We start from the raw sequence: 18,744 nt of genomic DNA, 5'->3' as shown, positions 1-18,744 counted from the left end.
AACATTTTACCAAAGAGATACAAAATTTTAACCTTGTAAGATTTTGAAGGGTTTACTTTTCTAAGATTACGTCAAGGAACCCAACATACCTGGTTAGTAAATTAAAATTTCCTGTCAAATCAAGTATCTTGTATCACAAAACTACTTTGCTAGATACAAGTAGTAAAATTTACATCAAATGAATAAATAATGTATTAGAGAATGGTTTCCTGGGAGTCTCCCAATGACTGACAGGTTTTAAGCTTGCAGGCTAGCGGATACCTTGTGCTGTTGATGTTTCTGAAAAACAGGAAAGTCTACGGCCATGCCACCCTGAACAAGCCAGATCCCGTCTGATCTCAGAAGCTAAGCAGGGTCAGGCCTGTTTAGCACTTGGATGGGAGACCACCTAGGAAGACCAGGTGCTGCAGGCCTAGGAAAATAAGGGATTGTAAACTGACAAGGTCCTTGCAATCTATGAGGTCAACCAAGGGTTGCCTCACCTAAAAAAATAAAAATAAAAAACAGGAATGATGCCACAGGAGAATTTTAATATGCAATCTAGTCTCAGTCCCTGAGCTTTTCAAAGAGTGAGTCCAATGATTGGAGAAGTGCGGAAGCCAGCACATCAATGCATACGAGATTGGATTCTATGAATCCTTGGATACATTTCTCCCTTATTTGTGTATTATACATTTATGTGTTAATATATAATTGCATATGCTGCAACATATAAAAATAGTATACGATTTCAATTTTGTTACATATAAATAAAATTCAAGAAATTGGTATGATGTAGATGGTAGAAGAGTTAGACTCAGTCTATCTAATATAGTGCAATAGAAATGCAATACTTTCAAAAATGGTTTAAATCTATCCCATGTTAGTCTCACAAACACAGTGTAACCTTAGCCCATTTTAGAAAGGCAGAGACAGAATCTCAGGAATATGGTGCTAGTCTTCAAAGAAAACCTGTTTATGAACCCCACCTCCTCAGTATTCTGGGCTTGCCCTTAGACTCATTCTAACTAATGGAGTATGGTAGAAATGAGGTGTGTCTTGAGAGGGTAAGTGGAAAGAAGTCTTGCAGCTTCTGCCTTGATCTCTCAGAAACTGGGGGGGACCCACTTGGAACCCCAGAGTTGGTATAAATATTAAGCCAGTGATTCAACAGATGGAGAAAGAAGCCTCTTGAAACTTCGTTTATCTAACTAATAGCAGCAGCTTCTAGGAAGTGAAGCTGCCATGAATTTCCTCTTTGGGGTGGGTCTACTCCCTGGAGGAAGAGCTACAGTAAACTTCCCCTCCCCAGGAGTTGTATGGCCCTGAAGAAAACCAAAAGACCATTCATACTTGTACAGACAAACATCATAAACTTTCTTATCTCCCTTTTGTTCTCTTAAACTCCAATTGTCTTTCCTAAAGAAGCTATTTGTTCTTCCCATAAGATACCTCCCTCCCTTTTCCCTACTAAGTTAAGTATATTAATTGCTTCTTTTTTTTTTTTTACTTATTATTATTATTTATGCCTACAGCACCTGGCCTTCCTGGTTGGTCTCCCATCCAAGTACTAACCAGGCCCAACCTTGCTTAGCTTCCAAGATCAGACACTGGGCTTGTTCAGGGTGGCATGGCCATAGACCATGGACTGTGGCTCCCCTGGGGAGCGAACCCAGGACCTTCTGCGTGTAAAGCAGACATGCTAAGCACTACACTATGGAACCACATCTTAAATTTCTAACTTTAATAATAATTTAATCAGCTAGCTACTTCTTTCGTTGGCTCCTGCATGTAGTAACATTTCAGTCTCTTGTCAGTTTCATTTCCAAGCCCTAGACAATGAATCTAGGAGAGGAGAAAAAAACGTTTTCCTCCCTAGCAAAACAGTCCCTCTTGGAGCCTGAACCTCTTGGTAGAAGTTCCATTGCCCTGAGATCTTCCTGCTGTGAAGAAGTCCAACCTAGTCAGGTGGACAGAGAGAAATGCTAGCACCCAGGCTTGTGGGTAAAGCTATCTCAGACCCTCCAGAGCAGCTGCCAGCCGATACCACCAAGTGACCCCATTTTATTCCATGTGGAGAAGAATCTCCCAGTGGAAACAGGCCTGAATTCCTGACCCATGAGACTGTAAGACATAATAAAATGTTTGTTGTTTAAGCCACAGGGTTTTGGGTAGTTAGGTATGAGGCAATAGACAATTGTGTCAAGGAATTTAGTGACATTCACCAGACCCATGGTTTCTCAGGAACCAGGCCAGAAGGAAGCCAAGATCTTTACCCTGAAGTTCCAGAAGGAGCTTTCACCTTGTGGCACTGAATCTGCTTGTAAGAGTTCAAAAGCAACAAGTCATCTATGTTCCCAAGACCTCTGGCCACCACCCCATTGATAAATTCTCCTGTGTAGTATTCTGCTTTTATTAGATAAATATAACCATGATAACCATAATCTTATCTATCATTTTATACCATAGTTTGAATGATTTCACAGATCTTCCCTTGGAAATAAACTTGATAGAGGAGAAAGAAAAAAGGTAGTGTGATTCGGGGCTGGGGTAGAATTAGCAAATGAAAATGCAGGATGGTCAGTTAAATCTGAATTTCGAATAAACAATAAATATTTTTCTAGTGTAAGTATATACCATTCCATATTTGGGACATACTTATATTTTTTAGAGTATCAGGCATTTATCTGAATTTCAAATTTAACTGAGATCCTTATATTTAATTTGGCAACTCCTAGTTGGGAGAAGTTTATGGTCAAATGAGGCCGGGGCTGTAGAGAAAAACATCTTTGTGTCATACTATTGTTTAAGGCCAGCCCTTCACTTCACAGACATTTATTCTTCCAATAATTCACATCCTGATCTTAACATACAAGGTGTGGCTGCTTCAATGCAAAGACATTCCTGTGGCTAGAAAAGAACCCAAATCCTCTCTTCCCTAGAATTTGGTTTGGCAGCTTCTATTCTACATATAAAGATCAACATACACCATTGAACATCAAAGGCCACATGTTTAGCACTTGTAGCACAGCTGGAATTTCAAAAGCAAGAAAACAAACAAACAAACAAACAAAAAGTCACAAAGCCCAATTACTTGACCCTCAAAAAGATTTGAACGATTTCAAATTGACTTAATTAGAACTGTGTGTAAATTAAGATGTGCAATTTGAAAACTGGGTGGAATCTAACAATAGGAATATATTTGAAAAAGGGATTCTGTAATAAAACTGAAAAGTCCAGTGATGGAAAGTAACCTCACAGAGTAAGGTTACAGAAATTCCTGCAGGTGACGGTGAGTATGTAACTTTTTTAGTAAAAGGTTTATCATTGCCTTAAGCAAGCCCTGTCCATTGTTCTCGTACCATCTGTCTAGGTTAACATACCTTGGAAATGCCAGAATAATTCTCTTTTTCAGACCCCTGGGAGGTATAACCACCCTCAAAGGACCACATAATCTTTTTAACTATCCTGTAATCCAATCCCTGCCTTTTCTCCCACTTTCATGTAATCTTCTTTAGTTCCAAATGCATACAAGAAACTGCAAACTGTTCTTCTCTGAAGCATTTTTCTCAATCTACTGAGATCTTGCTTCCATGGGTATACTCTGTTTGGCTCAAATAAATTCAAATCAATTCATAAATATTCTCTACAGGTTTGGACATTCTTACATCAACAGTAGGAAGGGGCTGCTGACCAGCAAAGAAGATGACAACAGAACTATGAAAACAATCATACCAGTATTAACATAAGAAATGTCCAAACCTGGAGAGAATTTTATTGAGTTTATGTAAGCCAAACTGATGACAAATGCTAGGAAGTGAAATCTCAATGGATTGGGAAAATGCTCTAGAGAATGGCAGTTTTGTAGCTTATTTTATCCATTAGAATCAAAGGAGGAAGAGAATGTCAAGAGGGTTACATGAAATCTATTGGTGGTAGATTAGGGAGGCAGGAGAAAGCAAACTGGGGAAATCTCTGGGATTGGATAAAATGTAAAACAGAGAGACACATATTTCTTTTACATTGGTGGGTATGGAATAGTTAATAATTAACATTTACACATAGAGATGGTATTCAAGGAATAAGATAACAATGAGGGATTCTGTGGTCTCATTGTTGCAGAAAAATCAGACCAACGAGAAATCAAGAACCACCCAGCAGTTCCAGAAAAGCTAGTCCTCTGAAGATCTGGGGCCAGAGCTCAGGGGTAACCTTGCTTTTATAGGACTTACTTACGCAGTTACAGTTGACATGAGCCGATTGGTTAATTTGTCCTCAGGCTGTTACAGAGCGCGGGAGTTGCTATGGGCTATGGGCTGTTACAGATCATGAGATTCAATACATCTATTATCTAGACAGAACCAACAAAGGGGGGTGTGAGACTTCAGTTGAACTCGAGGTCACCTTGCCCTTTGGCCTATGTGGCAAGCATGTCTGCAGAAGCAGAACTAAGAGCTGATTACAAGGTTAGCCATTTGAGTGGAAAATTCCTCTTCATCATGTTCTGGTGCAGTAGGTTGTGCCCCAAGGGGTCTAACAAACAGATTACTCTGACATTCCAAGGGTATGTTATCCTAGATGCAAAAAGATAATAGACAAGCTCACTTAAGGTAAAAATTGACCTTTGTCAAAGAAGCTTCAGGCCTAGGCTGTGACTACCCACCATGACCTGCTTTTAGAAATGTTTATGTTTATACCCTTCATACCCTATATGATTAATTTTGGTCTCTAAGTTTGTAGGGTTTGCCGTGCTGGCCTCCTCTGAGATTTTCAGGTTTAGTACGTGGTCCCTTTTTTATCCACACCAGGAATCCCAAAAGCCTTTGGACAACAGTACCCCACCACCTCCATCCACCATAGTTTTGTCCCTTCAGGCAAAACTAACAAAGTCAAGTACGAACAGTCAATATATCGTGGTGACCTTAAATCAATGAGAGATTACATAATTCAAAATACATTAATTTCCCCTCATCTGCAAAGGTTACGTTTCAAGACCCCCCCCCCAGTAGATGCCTGAAACTGCTAATAGTACAGACCCCTATATCTACTGTTTTTTCCTATGTACACATGCCCATGATAAGCTTTAACGTGTAAATTAAGCACAGAGATTAACAATAAGTACTAATAGAATAATTACAACAATATACTGTAATAAAAGTTGTGTGTATGTGGTCTCTCTTCTCTCTCTCTCTCTCTCTCTCTCTCTCTATCTATCTATCTATCTATCTATCTTCTCCCTCTCTCGCTCACTCTCATAACCGATCTGATCACCAAAATGGCTGCTAAGTGACTAATGACTGGGTAGCACACACAGCGTGGAAATGATGGCACAGGGATGAGTCACGTTCCTGGTGTGACAGAGAGGGACAGCTCAAGATTTCATCACACTACACGGAATGGCATGAAATTTAAAATCTGTGAATTGTTTACTTATGGAATTTTCCATTTAATGGTTTCAGACCATGGTTGACTGTGGGTAACTAAAACCACAAATAAGGGGGAACCACTGTATTCAGCTGAAGAGAGAAGAATAGTGTGCTGCCATTTGGTGGAAAGAAACCTTGAAATTTTCAAAAAAGGTTGTGGGGTGGCTGATGCTCAAAATACGAATTTCTTCATTTGGAAAATCTGACATGTGAATTCCTTAAAGAAGGCCCCACTGAAGCGGGTGTTAACGCTAAAGAACAAAATTCAGCCGAGGAAATTTTGAGCTCTGATTGGCTTTACCAATGAATCCATGAATGGGGCAGCATCCCATCTAGCACATAGAAGTGTCCTTCTAGGGTTTGTACCATGTGAAAGATTCTTACAGGAGGCAGAAGGATGTGTCAGGGGAGTTATCAGCAAAAGAAGAAAGAAGATTTTTTAGCCTATTTTTCTTGTTGTTGTAGTTGTTGTTGTTTTTAAACAGTGTATTAACTTGCTTGGTCTAAGACTGTGCTTTGGAACTCCGGTGCACACATATTTCTGTGACATGGTGTGATATTCTCTTAGCACATGTTTTAAGGTAAGTTAAAAGAGAGAAAGATAGGGAGAAGGGAGAGAGGGAAAGAAAAGGTACAGGATAATGCCAAGAGCGTTATCGAGAACACTGACATTGCCAGCAAAATGTTAATTGTGAGATGACCACGTCAGCAGGAGAAGTATCGTGAAAAAAGGAAGAAATGCTTCTTATACTATTGCTTAAATTACCCATATGACAGGAAGATGGTGATCTGGAATATTTCCTGCCTGTTACTCAGGTGTGACTGCAGCACAGGAAGCACAGCCTCAGGTGACAAGAAAAGGTGATGAATGAGTGAGGGCTCACCAGCAGGCACACCTTTTCCTTGGCTCCATATTTAAGAATAGGCAAGGGAGAGTGATGCGAAGCTAGTTTTTCTCTCGTGATTTATTACATTGCAACCTACTAACAATAAACGTGATCCCAAGAAGCTTTTTTCGGGTTTTAGAAATCTTTGCCTTTTTTCCCCAAACCAGAATATCCATCAAATTCATTTAGCTACTGATGACCTCGCCACTAATTTGAGTACAGTTGGAGGAAGCTGAATTTCTGTGTCTATTCCCCAGACCAGCAGCATCAGGGTCATCCGGAGACTTATCTGAAATACAAATTCTCACCCCTCTCCCACACCTACTGATTCAGAAACTCTAGCAATTGGTACCAACGACCTGTGTTCTATCATCTATGTCCAGGTCACTCTGATGCTTGCTAAGGTTTGAGAATCACTGATCTGGGAAGTTAAGTCTGACTGATTTTTCTGGTATTAGAAATTTCATCATCTTTACAAAGATATGAAAGAATTTGTTTGGTTTTTTGTTTGTTTGGTTTTTACCTTAAACTTTCTGTCTTCCTTTTCTTATTTAGGTGTATTTTCTACTTTTCATAAGAATTACAACAGAATCCATGACACAAATCATACAATTAGCAGACAATAGTGGCAATTGCTGAGTGGGACTATATTTATCAAGAAAGGCTCTCGACATTATGATTGGTGGCTTAGACCTCTGACTGGCATTGTCTCTCCTCCAAGAGCACTCCTAATTCCTCCCCAGGAAGGGCTGCCAGATGTAGCCAACAAAAATACAGGATATCCAGTTAAATTTGAATTTCAGATAAATAATTTTTTTAGCATAAATACGTCCCAGACAGTGTTTAGAATATACTTATACTTTAAACATTATTCATCGTTTATCTGAAAATCATATTTAACAGAGTGTCCTGAATTTTATCTGGCAGCCCTAACCCCAGGACAGTGAAGTGTATGAGTAAAGAGGAAGCTCTGAAGTTTAAAATAATTTAATATATACATGTACTTCCTCTATGAAGTAACAGAAACTAAATGGTATTCCTACCATATGCTTCATTATTTATGAATGATTTGCAAATAGGTGGTTTTGGAGGTGGAGTACTAAACTGTTCCTATATCTTTCCTCATCATAGGTTGCCAAGTTACTTTACTCATTGTCCTAAGGGGGAGGCAGGCCTGGGGGGAGGGAAGAGGGATGTCTACCTATATGTAGGAATACCTGTAGCAGCCCAGTATATACCCCAAATGTGCCTCTTTGGCATAGAGATTATTTTGAGCAGATTATTTTGAGAAATACAGACACAGGAAAAGCAATGAAAAGAGTTCGAGTTACACATTTGTAAGGAAAATTTACTTTTATAAGAGAAATCATCATTTGTAAGCGTGTCTTCCTCTCTGTACCAGGAAGAGGAGGAAGGGTAAATCACAAGAGACTTATTGGTGGAGAAGCAGTGGATTAAATCTTTCTAACAAATCTTACTCTAGTTTGGCTACTTTTCCTGGTCACCTTCTCATAACTTGTCTCCCCAGACCCTTCTTCCATTTTAGCTATAGATGGTATTTAAGTTCAAGTTCTAGGCACCTCCTTGAGTTTAGTCATCCCTGAGTTTCTTTCGCACATATAAAAGAGGTATACATGTCATGCTAATACATTTCTATTTATTTTTTTCTTATTAGTCTGTATTTTGTCATAGGGCCCAGCCAGAACATAGAAAGGTAGGAGGAAAAGGTTTTTTCCTCCCCTACACAGGTATGTGCACATACCTGTGCATGGCTTGGGGTAGAAAAGAAAGCACTCGAAGGCCATTGCCAATTGTATTATTGGGGTCAGTGCTAGAATGCCCAGCTTTCTCAATCATAAAATAGGGAATTACCTCATAGGGCTTCTGAACCTCAAATAAAATAATATTTTTGAAAGGACTTGACAAACCATGAAATAAGATTCAGAATGATATAGTGGAAAGTTCATGGGCTTTGGCATCAAATGAGACCACAGAATGAATCTCGGTTCAGAGACTTTTAAGCTTAGTGAGTTATTTAAATCTCTGAATTAGTTTCCTCATTTGCAAAGGAAGGATAACAATGTCTACCTCCAAAGCTGTTATCAGGACTAATGGAAATCGTGTAGGAAATGTTACAGGAACAAAGGAGGCACCATAAAAAGTACATGAACCTTTTATGGGTTTAAGTTTCGGAACTTTGGGTAATATAAAACTCAATCTCTCTTTTTTTGCTCTGAGTTACTAAGTACCTATGATCAGATTTTAATAATACCAGGGTCTGATTCTATTCTTTAAAAATAATTAAAGGCAGCATAGATTTCTTTTTTTAATTTGCCAACCAGATTGCTGAATATGATGCCCTCATTAATGATTTAGAGACCTACTTAGAATGTATTAGAGTAAAGTGACCAATTTAAATAATTGACGGTCTGCTCAGATTACTCTCTTATACCCATGATAGAAAGCAACCCATATTCTCATTCTGGAAGGTTCAAAGCTAAGGGAATTTTATTCGAATAAATTAAGAAGGAAAAAAAAAAAACCTAGTCTCCATTAATTTACAATGGAGTAATTTATTCACTAATATATATTAATTTCTATATGGAACTAAATTAAATATATAAACATGTCCATGTCTTGAGGTACAGCAGGATGATGGGACAGAGTAAGAAGCAGTTCCGGTCAAGTTCACTGTGAAGGATCGTTTGTTGTGAATGGTGGTGTTAACTACCAAGTTAACTACGCAAGGCAGTTACACTGAATTAACTTGAATTACATATTGTAGACATGTCTCACCATTAACTGGCCCATCCCCCTTCATCCCATCACCCTTAATAAAAGGAATTTTTAAAACTAGATTAGTAATATATGTGAGAAGCATGCTTTTGTGCGTGAAATATGCTAGAAAATGCAATATTGAAGACAATTGCACCTGCCTTATGTCTAGTGAACATTTTCTTTTTCGGATTCAAATTTTGTGATCACTTGACCATTTTAGTTTTTTTTTCTTTCTTTCTCTTTCGTCCTCGTCCTCTTCCTCTTCCTCCTCCTCCTCCTCCTCCTCCTCCTCCTTCTTCTTCTTCAGAGTTGGTCATCAGGGGGGTGAAAAAAGTTATAAAAACATAAACCCACTGAGTTCTGAATGTAGATGTGAGGGGTTTAAAAAACAGGCAGCCACACCGCAAACCTCACCTGCGGCTGCGTGGAGAGCCCCGGAATGCCCATTGGTCACCCCCCTCACCATCGAGTACCACAGAGTCCAGCCCTGACAGAGCCAGTAACTATGTGACTCAGATCATTTATTTTTCTTATTCTGAGTCTTAGTGTCCAATGTAGGAAATGAGGGATGTGGAGGACTTGGGGCCTATGTTAATTCACTAGTGCCTACAGAGCACCACAGACTAGGTGGCTTAAATGACAGACATTTATTTTCTCACAAATCTGGAGGCTGAGAGTTCAAGATCCAGGTGTCAGCAGGGTTGATTTCTTCTGAGGCCGCTCGCCTTGGCTGGTAGACGGCTACCTTCTCCCTTTGTCTTCATGTGGCCATTTCTCTGTGTGTGTTCACATCCTCATGTTTTCTTGTTATAATGACATTGGTCATATTGCATTAAGACCTACGACTGAAACCTCATTTTATCTAAATTACTTCTTTAAAGGCCTTACCTCTAAATGCAGTCGAATTCTAAAGGACTAAGGATTAGGACTTCAACAGATGAATTTGGAGAGACACAATTTAGCCCATAGCAGGGCCTGACTCACCATCTCTCCTTACTTCCTTAGATTCTGATAAATAAGTAACATCCAGCTTTCCCACCCCCCACCCTTCCCTGGTTCCATTTTCCAGGGGCTGACATTGCTGAGCCTCCTCCCACCAAAACCAGCCTCACTTGTATATCATCTCCTTAGAGCCAAAGTATCAGCTAACCTTGTATTAGTTACCTATTGTGACTATGACAAATTACCATAAACTTAGTGGCTTAAACTCCAACACATCTATTATAGTTCTAGAGAACACAAGTCTGAAATAGGTCTCACTAGGGCAAAATCAAGATATCAGCAGGATAGTGCTCCCTCTGGAGGTTCTAAAGAATCCACGTCCTTGCCTCTTCCAGCTTCTAGAGGCTACATGGCTCACGGACCTTCCTCTATTTGAAAAGCTAGTGACTTCTGATCACGTCTTTCTCACACTGCCTTCTCTAGGATTCTTTCTTTTGTCTTCCTCTTCCACTTATAAGGACCCTTGTCACCACACTGGACTAATTAGAATCTATATTTTTTTTCCTAGGGCTGCCAGACCAAATGACCACCAATGAGGTGGTTTAAGCAACAGAAATGCATTCGCTTGTTATTCCAGAAACTAGAAGTCCAAAAATCCAGGGGTCAACAGGGTCTGAAGGCTCCTAGGTGGGAAGGTCCTCGGTTGCTTCCGGTGATGGAGGGCCATCCTTGGCCTTCTTTGTTTGTAGACACACCACTCCAATTTCTGCTTCCCCCTTCCCATAAGCTTCTCCCTTCCATTTCCTCCTTCCCTTCCTCCCTTGCTTCCCGTCCTTTCTTCCTTTCCTTCTTTCTCTCTTTTTAACTTACACTCTAGAGGTTGAGAGCTGAAAATAGTTAACCACTTTCCTTCCTCCATCAAGTAGTATGCTGATAGACTTTTAGAAATAGATTTTTTATTTTTCACAGCAAATACTAATAAGAACTATTGAAAGAGGACAAAATATTTGAGCAGCCTGTTATTGATCATGTTTATGCTAACATCATACTTAGCTATGGTGATCTGGAAAAAAATCCTAACACATAAACGGTATGTTTCTGAATTTTGTAGTATATAATTCAAATTTGTTTTTTAAATAGATATATTCCTGGATGGAGGCCAGTGTATTCTGTGACTGTGGAGGGCAAGGTGACCCCGGCACTGCAGCCACCATGGGCCACGCCTTCGGGAAGCTGACATGGTACTGGCACGTGACCACCTACAGCTTGTCGCCCTTGAAGCAGTGTGTCTTCCCGCACTTGAGCAAGGGCAACTCCAACATGCTGCACCTCACTCAGGCGTCCATCCTTTGTGCCTCACCACCATTTGTAGTGTTTCATCTTGTCTACGCATGGGGGACCCAGAAGTTTAGAAAATCCCAGCTGCCTATGGAAATGATGAATAAGCAGCTCATCTGGACCATGGTTCCATCTCTGGAAAACCCTTCTCCGGGAGAGGAGTCTACAGTGCAGCATCTCAAAGACATGATAAACTTCTTATGGGCTGAAAATAAAATAGATCTAGTCTTGGAATTTTGTGTGAATACATACGTTTGAAATGGCACCAGATTTTAAATAAGTTCAATGAACTTTCTATACTGCAAAACTACTTTGGCATGGGAAAAATAAATAATTACTTTTCCATTTACTTTTAGAATAAGTTCTATAATTTTATTCACTGAGTTAGTTAAACATATAATGCAATATATATATGTATATATATACACACACACACACATGACTTGCTGTTGAACTGTACACTTGAAATTTATTGGATTTTGTCAATAAATCTCACCATAATAAAAACAAATAAGTATTAAATCCACGAAAAAATAATATAACTTTATAATTTGTAATAAGGAAGAGAGATATGGATGAGAGAAATATGACTTATATTTTCACTTCTGTCACCAAATGAACTTTTCTAAGCATCAATATTTTCATCTATAAAACAAAGGATTCAACAATATGACCTCTAAGGTCAGACTGGCAACTTTGAAATGTTATGCATATTGGCTACTAATACATTTGCAAAATGAAGTAAAATACCCCTTGAAGCCATCAGCTAATTTCTCAGCAGCAACTTTACAGACTAGATGGGGGGTGGGAGGTGGGAGGTGGGGAGGACATCTTTAAAGTGCAGAAAGAAAAGAACCTACGACCCAGATTAATTTCCTTGGCAAAGTTATTATTCAGAATTGAAGGAGAGAGAATTTCTCAGGCAAGTGAATACTTAAAAAGTTCATTACCATTAAACCAGCTATACAAGAAATGTTAAAGGGTCTTCCTTAAGCATAAAAGGAAAGCCCACAACCAGAAATAAGAAAATATGAGAAAGAAAAAAATCTCACAGGAAAAGCAAAATATTTAATAAATACGATGACTCAGACATTGAAAAAGCTACTCGGAAAGTCAAAAGATAAAAGTGCAAATTCATACTACAATGAGTAGTTAGTAGACACACAGCACAGAAAGATTTGAACTATGACATCGAGAATATAAAAGATGGGGGGAGTAAAACTGTAGTCCTTTTAGAATATATCAGACTTAAATGCCTATCAGCTTAAAATAGACACCTATAGATAAAGAATGATATACATAAATCTGATGGCAACCACAAAGCAAAAACCTACAAAAGGTATGCAAAGAATAAAAAGAAGGTACCAAAATAAAATACTAAAGAAAACCAGCATAAGAAGAAATGAAATACTGCCATTTGCAACAACGGGGATGGACCTCGAGATAATCATGCTAAGTGAAATAAGCCAGACAGAAAAAGTTGAAAACCACTTGGCATCACTGATATGTGGGATATAAACCTAAAAGCAACGAACACGACAAACAAACAGAGACTCATGGACATGGACAATATACTAGTGGTTACCAGAAGGTAGGGGGGAGCAGAGGGGAATGGGGAGGTAGATAGGGGTAAAGTGGCCAAGTATGTGGTGACAGAAAGAAATCTAACTATGGGAGGTGAACACACAATGCAATATATATATACCTTACTGCTAAATTGTACACCTGAAACTTATTGGAGTTCATTAACCAATGTCACCAAAATAAACAAACAACAACAACAACAAAAACCAGCAAAGCACAAGGGAAGAGATCAAGAGAAGAGGAAACAGAGGAGAACTATAAAGGCAACCAAAAACACAGAACAAATGGAAATAAGTAATTACTTATCATTAATTACTATAAATATAAATGGCTTAATGCTCCAATAAAAAGACTTAGGGTAACTGAATGAATTAATAACATGACCCATTTAAATGCTGCTTACAAGAGACCCACTGCAAATCGAAAGACATATACAGTGTGAAAGTGAAGGGAGGGAAAAAGATATTCTATGCAAATAGAAATGAAAGAAAGTTGAGGTAGCAGTAGTCATCTCAAACAAAATAAACTTGAAAACAAAAAGTGTAAAAAATAGTAAGGACATTATATAATTATACAGGGGTCAACCCAAGAAGAAGATATAACAATCATAAGCATCTATGTACCCGACATCAGAGGACCTAAATATACAAAGCAAATATTAATGGACTTAAAGGGAGAAAATGACAGCAATTCCAAAAAGTAGGGAGTTTTAATACTCCACTCACGTAAATAGATAGATTATTAAGACAGATAATTAATAAGGAAATAACATCCCTTAATGTCACATGAGTTCATATGGACTTAATTCATAGAACATTTAACCCCAAAACTATAAAATATACAATTTTTTTCAAGTGCACACGGAACATTCTCCAAGATAGATCACACATTAGTCTACAAAACAACCTTCAATAAATTCAAAAGGACTGAAATTATAATAAACATCTTTTTCTACTACAATATCATGAAACTCAAAATCAACTACAGAAAAGACTAATAAAGAAATATGTGGAAATTAAACAACACACTACTAAACAATGAATGGATCAAGAGGAAATCAAATAGGAAATAAAAAACTACATAGAGACAAATGAAAATAAAAGCTCAACTTCGCAAAATTTATGGGATGTAGCAAAGCAGGTCTATGAGGGAAGTTCGTAGCTATACAGGCCTCAAGAAAAGAGAAAAATCCTAACTAAACAATGTAACTCTAAATGTGAAGGAACTTGAAAAATAAGAACAAATAATATTCAGAGTAAATAGAATGAAGGGAATAATAAAGATCAGAGTGGAAATTAACAAAAAAAAATTTAAAACAGTATAAAAGATCAAGAAAACAAAGAGTTGTTTCTTCATAAAGATAAACCAATAATTTGCAAACTCATGAATAAAAGAGAAAGAACCCAAATACATAAAAAAATCATAAATGAAAGAGAAGTTACTACTGACACCACAGAAATAAAAAAGAATTATTAAAGAATACTACAAACAATCATAGGACAAAACATTTGACAATCTAGAATAAATGGATAGATTTCTAGAAGTATATAACCTTGCAAGACTGAACCAGAAAGAAACAGAAAATCTAAACAGACCAATTACTAGACATGAATTTGAAGCAGTTATCAAAAAATTGCGAACAAAAGAAGTCCCAACCAGATGGCTTCACTGGTAAGCTGTACCAAACATTTAAAGATGATGTAATACCTATCCTTCTTAAACTATTTCAAAAAAGCCAAAGAGGAAAGAATACTTCCAAACTCATTCTACAAAGCTCACATTACCCTGATATCAAACCAAGAGAAAGACATTACAAAAAAAGAAAATTATAGGCCAATAACCTTGATGAACAGAGATGAAAAAACTCTTAACAAAATATTAACAAACTGGATTTAACAATCCATTAAAAGGATTCTACCTCATGACCAAGGTGGATTTTATCCCAGGGATGCGAGGATGGTTCAACATCTGTAAATCAATCGTTAGCAAAATGAAGGATAAAAAGCACATGATCATCTTAATAGATGCAGAAAAGCATTTAACAAAATTCAACATCCTTTTATGAGTAAAATTCTCAAAAACTGGGTATAGAGGGAACATATCTCAATATAATAAGTTATGTATGACAAACACACAGCTAATAAATTCAGTGGTGAAAAGCTCAAAGATTTTTTTTCTCTAAGACCAAGAACAAGACAAAGATGCAAACTATCGCTTCAATTCAACATAGTATTGAAAGTTCTAGCCACAGGAATCAAATAAGAAAAAGAAATAAAAGGAATCCAAATCAGAAAGGAAAAAAATAAAATTTTCACTATTTGCAGATTCCATAATTCTATATATAGAAAACTCTAGAGGCTCCACTAAAAAACTATTAGAACTAATAAATGAGTTCAGTAAAGTTACAGTATACAAAATCAATGTAAAGCAATGGGTTGTGTTTCTATATACCAATAATGAATGATCCGATGGAGAAATTAAGAAAATGATCCCATTTACAATCGCATTAAAAAGCATAAAATACTCAGGAATAAATTTAACCAAAGAGGTGAATGATCTGTACTCTGAAAACTATAAGACTCTGAAGAAAGAAATCTGATAGGATATAAATAATAAGAAGGATATACCAAGCTCATGAATTGGAAGAATCACTATTGTTAAAATGTTCTAATTACCTGAAGCAATATACAAAGTTAATGCAATCCCTATTAAAATTCCAATGGTATTCTCCTCGGGATTAAACCAACTATTTCTAAAATTTATACGAAACCACAAAAAACTCTAAATATCCAAAGAAATGTTAAGAAAGGACAAAGTGGGAAGTATCTTACTTCCTGATATCAAAACTACAATAATTAAAGCAGTATGATACTAGTATAAAAACAGGTATATAGATCAATGGAATACAATAGAGAGCCCGGAAATAAATCTGCTGGAGCCAGCCAGCCTAGGTCCAACAGCACCCAAGATGGGGAGTGAGGATTAAAGAAAAAGACAGAGACAAGAGATAGATTCCGGAGGACTCACAGTCAATACTGCAACAGCATCGAGTTTATTTTGCGACACATACTTACCCTACGGAGTGCGTAAGCAGCAAAACACCTCTAACTAACAACCAATCACGGAAACTCCATAGCTATTCAAAAAACATTCCGTTTCCCACCCCCACACCAGGTGCACTTCCTCCTGAGTCAGCAGACTGCACAGCTGGCCAACTGCGCAAAAACATCCTGCTTAACAAACAGTCTTGTTTTCCTCAAAATGGCTCCCGACATAAATCCTCACTTATATGGTCAGTTAATCTATGATAAAGGACGAGGATATACAATGGAGTAAAGACTATCTTGTCAATGAGTGGAGTTAGGAAAACTGGGCAGCAGATTTATGTAAATAAATAAATAAATAGATAAATAAATAAATAAATGGAATTGAACCACTTTCTTATGCCACATTTAAAATCAACTCAAATTGGCTTAAAGATCTAAATGTAAGACCTGAAACTATAAAATTTCTAGGAGAAAACATAGGCAGTAAACTTTGACATTATTCTTACCAATTTTTTTTGACATGTCTCTAGCAAAGATAATAAAAGAAAAAATAAACAAATGGGACTATACCAAACTAAAAGTTTTCTGCACAGTGAAGGAATCCATCAATAAAACAAAAAGACAACCTACTGAATGGAAGAGATATTTTCAGATGATACATCTGATGAGGAGTTAATGTCCAAAAATATGTAAGAAAGTCAAACAACGAAGCACCAAAAGACAAACGGTCCAATTAAAAATTAGGCAGAGGGCCTGAATACGTATTTTTTCAAAGAGAACATACAGATGGCCAATGGACATATGAAAAGATGTTCAACATCACTAATCACCAGGGAAATACAAATTAAAACCACAGCGAGATACTACATCACACAAATCGGTATGGCTATCATTAACGAATCAACAAACAACAACTGTTGGCGAGGATGCAGGGGAAAGGGAACCATCATATAGTGTTGGAGGGACTGTAAATTGGTGCAGCCAACATGGAAAACATGAAGATTCCTGAAAAAATTAAAACTAGAACTCCCATATGACCCAGCAATTTCACTTCTGGGTATCTATCCAAAGAAATTCAAAACACAATTATGAAAAGAAATAGGCACCCCCATGTTCATTGCAGTGTTACTAGTAAAAGCCAAGATATGGAAGCACCTAGATCCCCGTTGATATATGAATGGACACACACACACACACTGAAATATTACTCAGAAATAACATGGAGTGGATCTTGCATTTGTCATGAAATGGATGGACCTGGAGGGTATCATATTAAGTGAAGTAAGTCAGGAAGAGGAAGAGAAATGCCATACAATTTCAGTGATATGTGGAATCTTTAAAAAAATGAATAAACAAAACAAAACAGAAACATACCCATGGATAAAGAGAACCAGCTGACAGTTGCCAAAAGGGAAGATGGTGGGGGATGGGTAAAACAAAAATAAATAACTTAATTAATTAATTAAAAGAACCAAAAGCACATTACATTGTTGTCTAAAGAGTCAAAATAGCTCTAGGTAAATATAAAAGCAATTCTTTAGGATTCCAATTTTGGGTAGAGCTAAAAGTACAAAGATTTGGCTGAAAGCATTATCTAATTTATCTTTAAAAAAACAGGTAATGAGATAAATTGTGGTATAATACTATAATGGAATACTACCAAGCAATCAAAATGAACTGGTGGTACAAACAAGAATATAGGTACATTTCAAAAAACATGTTGAGTAAAAGTAGCCAACGTCAAAAGGGTATGTACTGTATGGGTGATTCCATCCTGAAATTCAACAGCAGGCAGCACAAATCTATGGAGACAGAAATCAGATCAGCAGTTGCATGGTGGGGTGTTTGTAATCATCTTGAAGGTGCTAAGAAGTCGGAAATATTCTACATTTTGATAGATGAGGTTACATGAGTATGTACATTTTTCAAACAGATAAAATTATATTCTTAAATCAGCATATTTCACTGTAGGTAAATTATACTTTAATTTTAAATATCTAAAAGACAATAACCCAGAATTTATAAAAATATATGTTTTGTTCATACAATATTAAGAGTTTACATGGTTACTTCTGTTATCACTGTACTTCTTGGGTTCTTGATATACACTGATTTATTGAGATAATTTATGGCCAAGAACTATCAACTCTATTCTTTAAAATTTTAAAGAATATGTTGTTTTATTTTTAATTATAAATGTAATTCATGCTCATTGTACAAACTTAAAGACATAAAACAGCTAGTGATCTCACATTTATGAACAAATATCTATGTTCTATCAACAGAGAAAATGATAGCTGTGGATATTAGCAAAGACATATACCACTACCTTCTTGCTAGGAGTGGGCAGGGTGGGGCAGGAAGCAGTGGGATATATTCAAAGATGAGCATTCTTTTCACACATCAGCACTTCTCCACAGCCCTGAAAATGTCTAATAGGAAACAGAATTCATACCATTCCACTGTGACCTCCTCTTCAAGGGCACTGATGATCATCTCATTATTTGGAGTATGACCCAGTGAGCCTTAGCTGAATTTCACATTTGCCCAATAATTCAAAGTTGATAGGTTTTAGTGCCGACAGTTCCTCTTCCACACAAGGAAGATAAAAGGCTCGCGCTATCATCTTAAGCATCTGGCAGATGAGAGTGAGGGTAAGGAATAAGCTCATTGCATCTGGATGACTTCTCACACATTTCTTATTACTCTACCCCATCAGCTACTCGGCTCAATCCTGTTCTGCACCAACAGAGTGAATGTTGC

General features: G+C 37.3%; 2 pseudogenes; one reads left to right on the top strand and one right to left on the bottom strand.

Moving 5' to 3' along the window:
* The first annotated feature begins 294 nt into the window (after positions 1-294).
* On the top strand, positions 295-413 carry LOC118609561 (annotated as a pseudogene).
* Positions 414-1,505: 1,092 nt separating this feature from the next.
* On the bottom strand, positions 1,506-1,621 carry LOC118609818 (annotated as a pseudogene).
* Positions 1,622-18,744: the final 17,123 nt, after the last annotated feature.

The sequence above is a fragment of the Rousettus aegyptiacus genome, unplaced genomic scaffold, assembly GCF_014176215.1.
Source record: "Rousettus aegyptiacus isolate mRouAeg1 unplaced genomic scaffold, mRouAeg1.p scaffold_m13_p_11, whole genome shotgun sequence".
Taxonomy (NCBI): domain Eukaryota; kingdom Metazoa; phylum Chordata; class Mammalia; order Chiroptera; family Pteropodidae; genus Rousettus; species Rousettus aegyptiacus.
The sequence above is the reverse complement of the archived record's forward strand: the minus strand, read 5'-3'. Positions and strand labels throughout refer to the sequence as shown.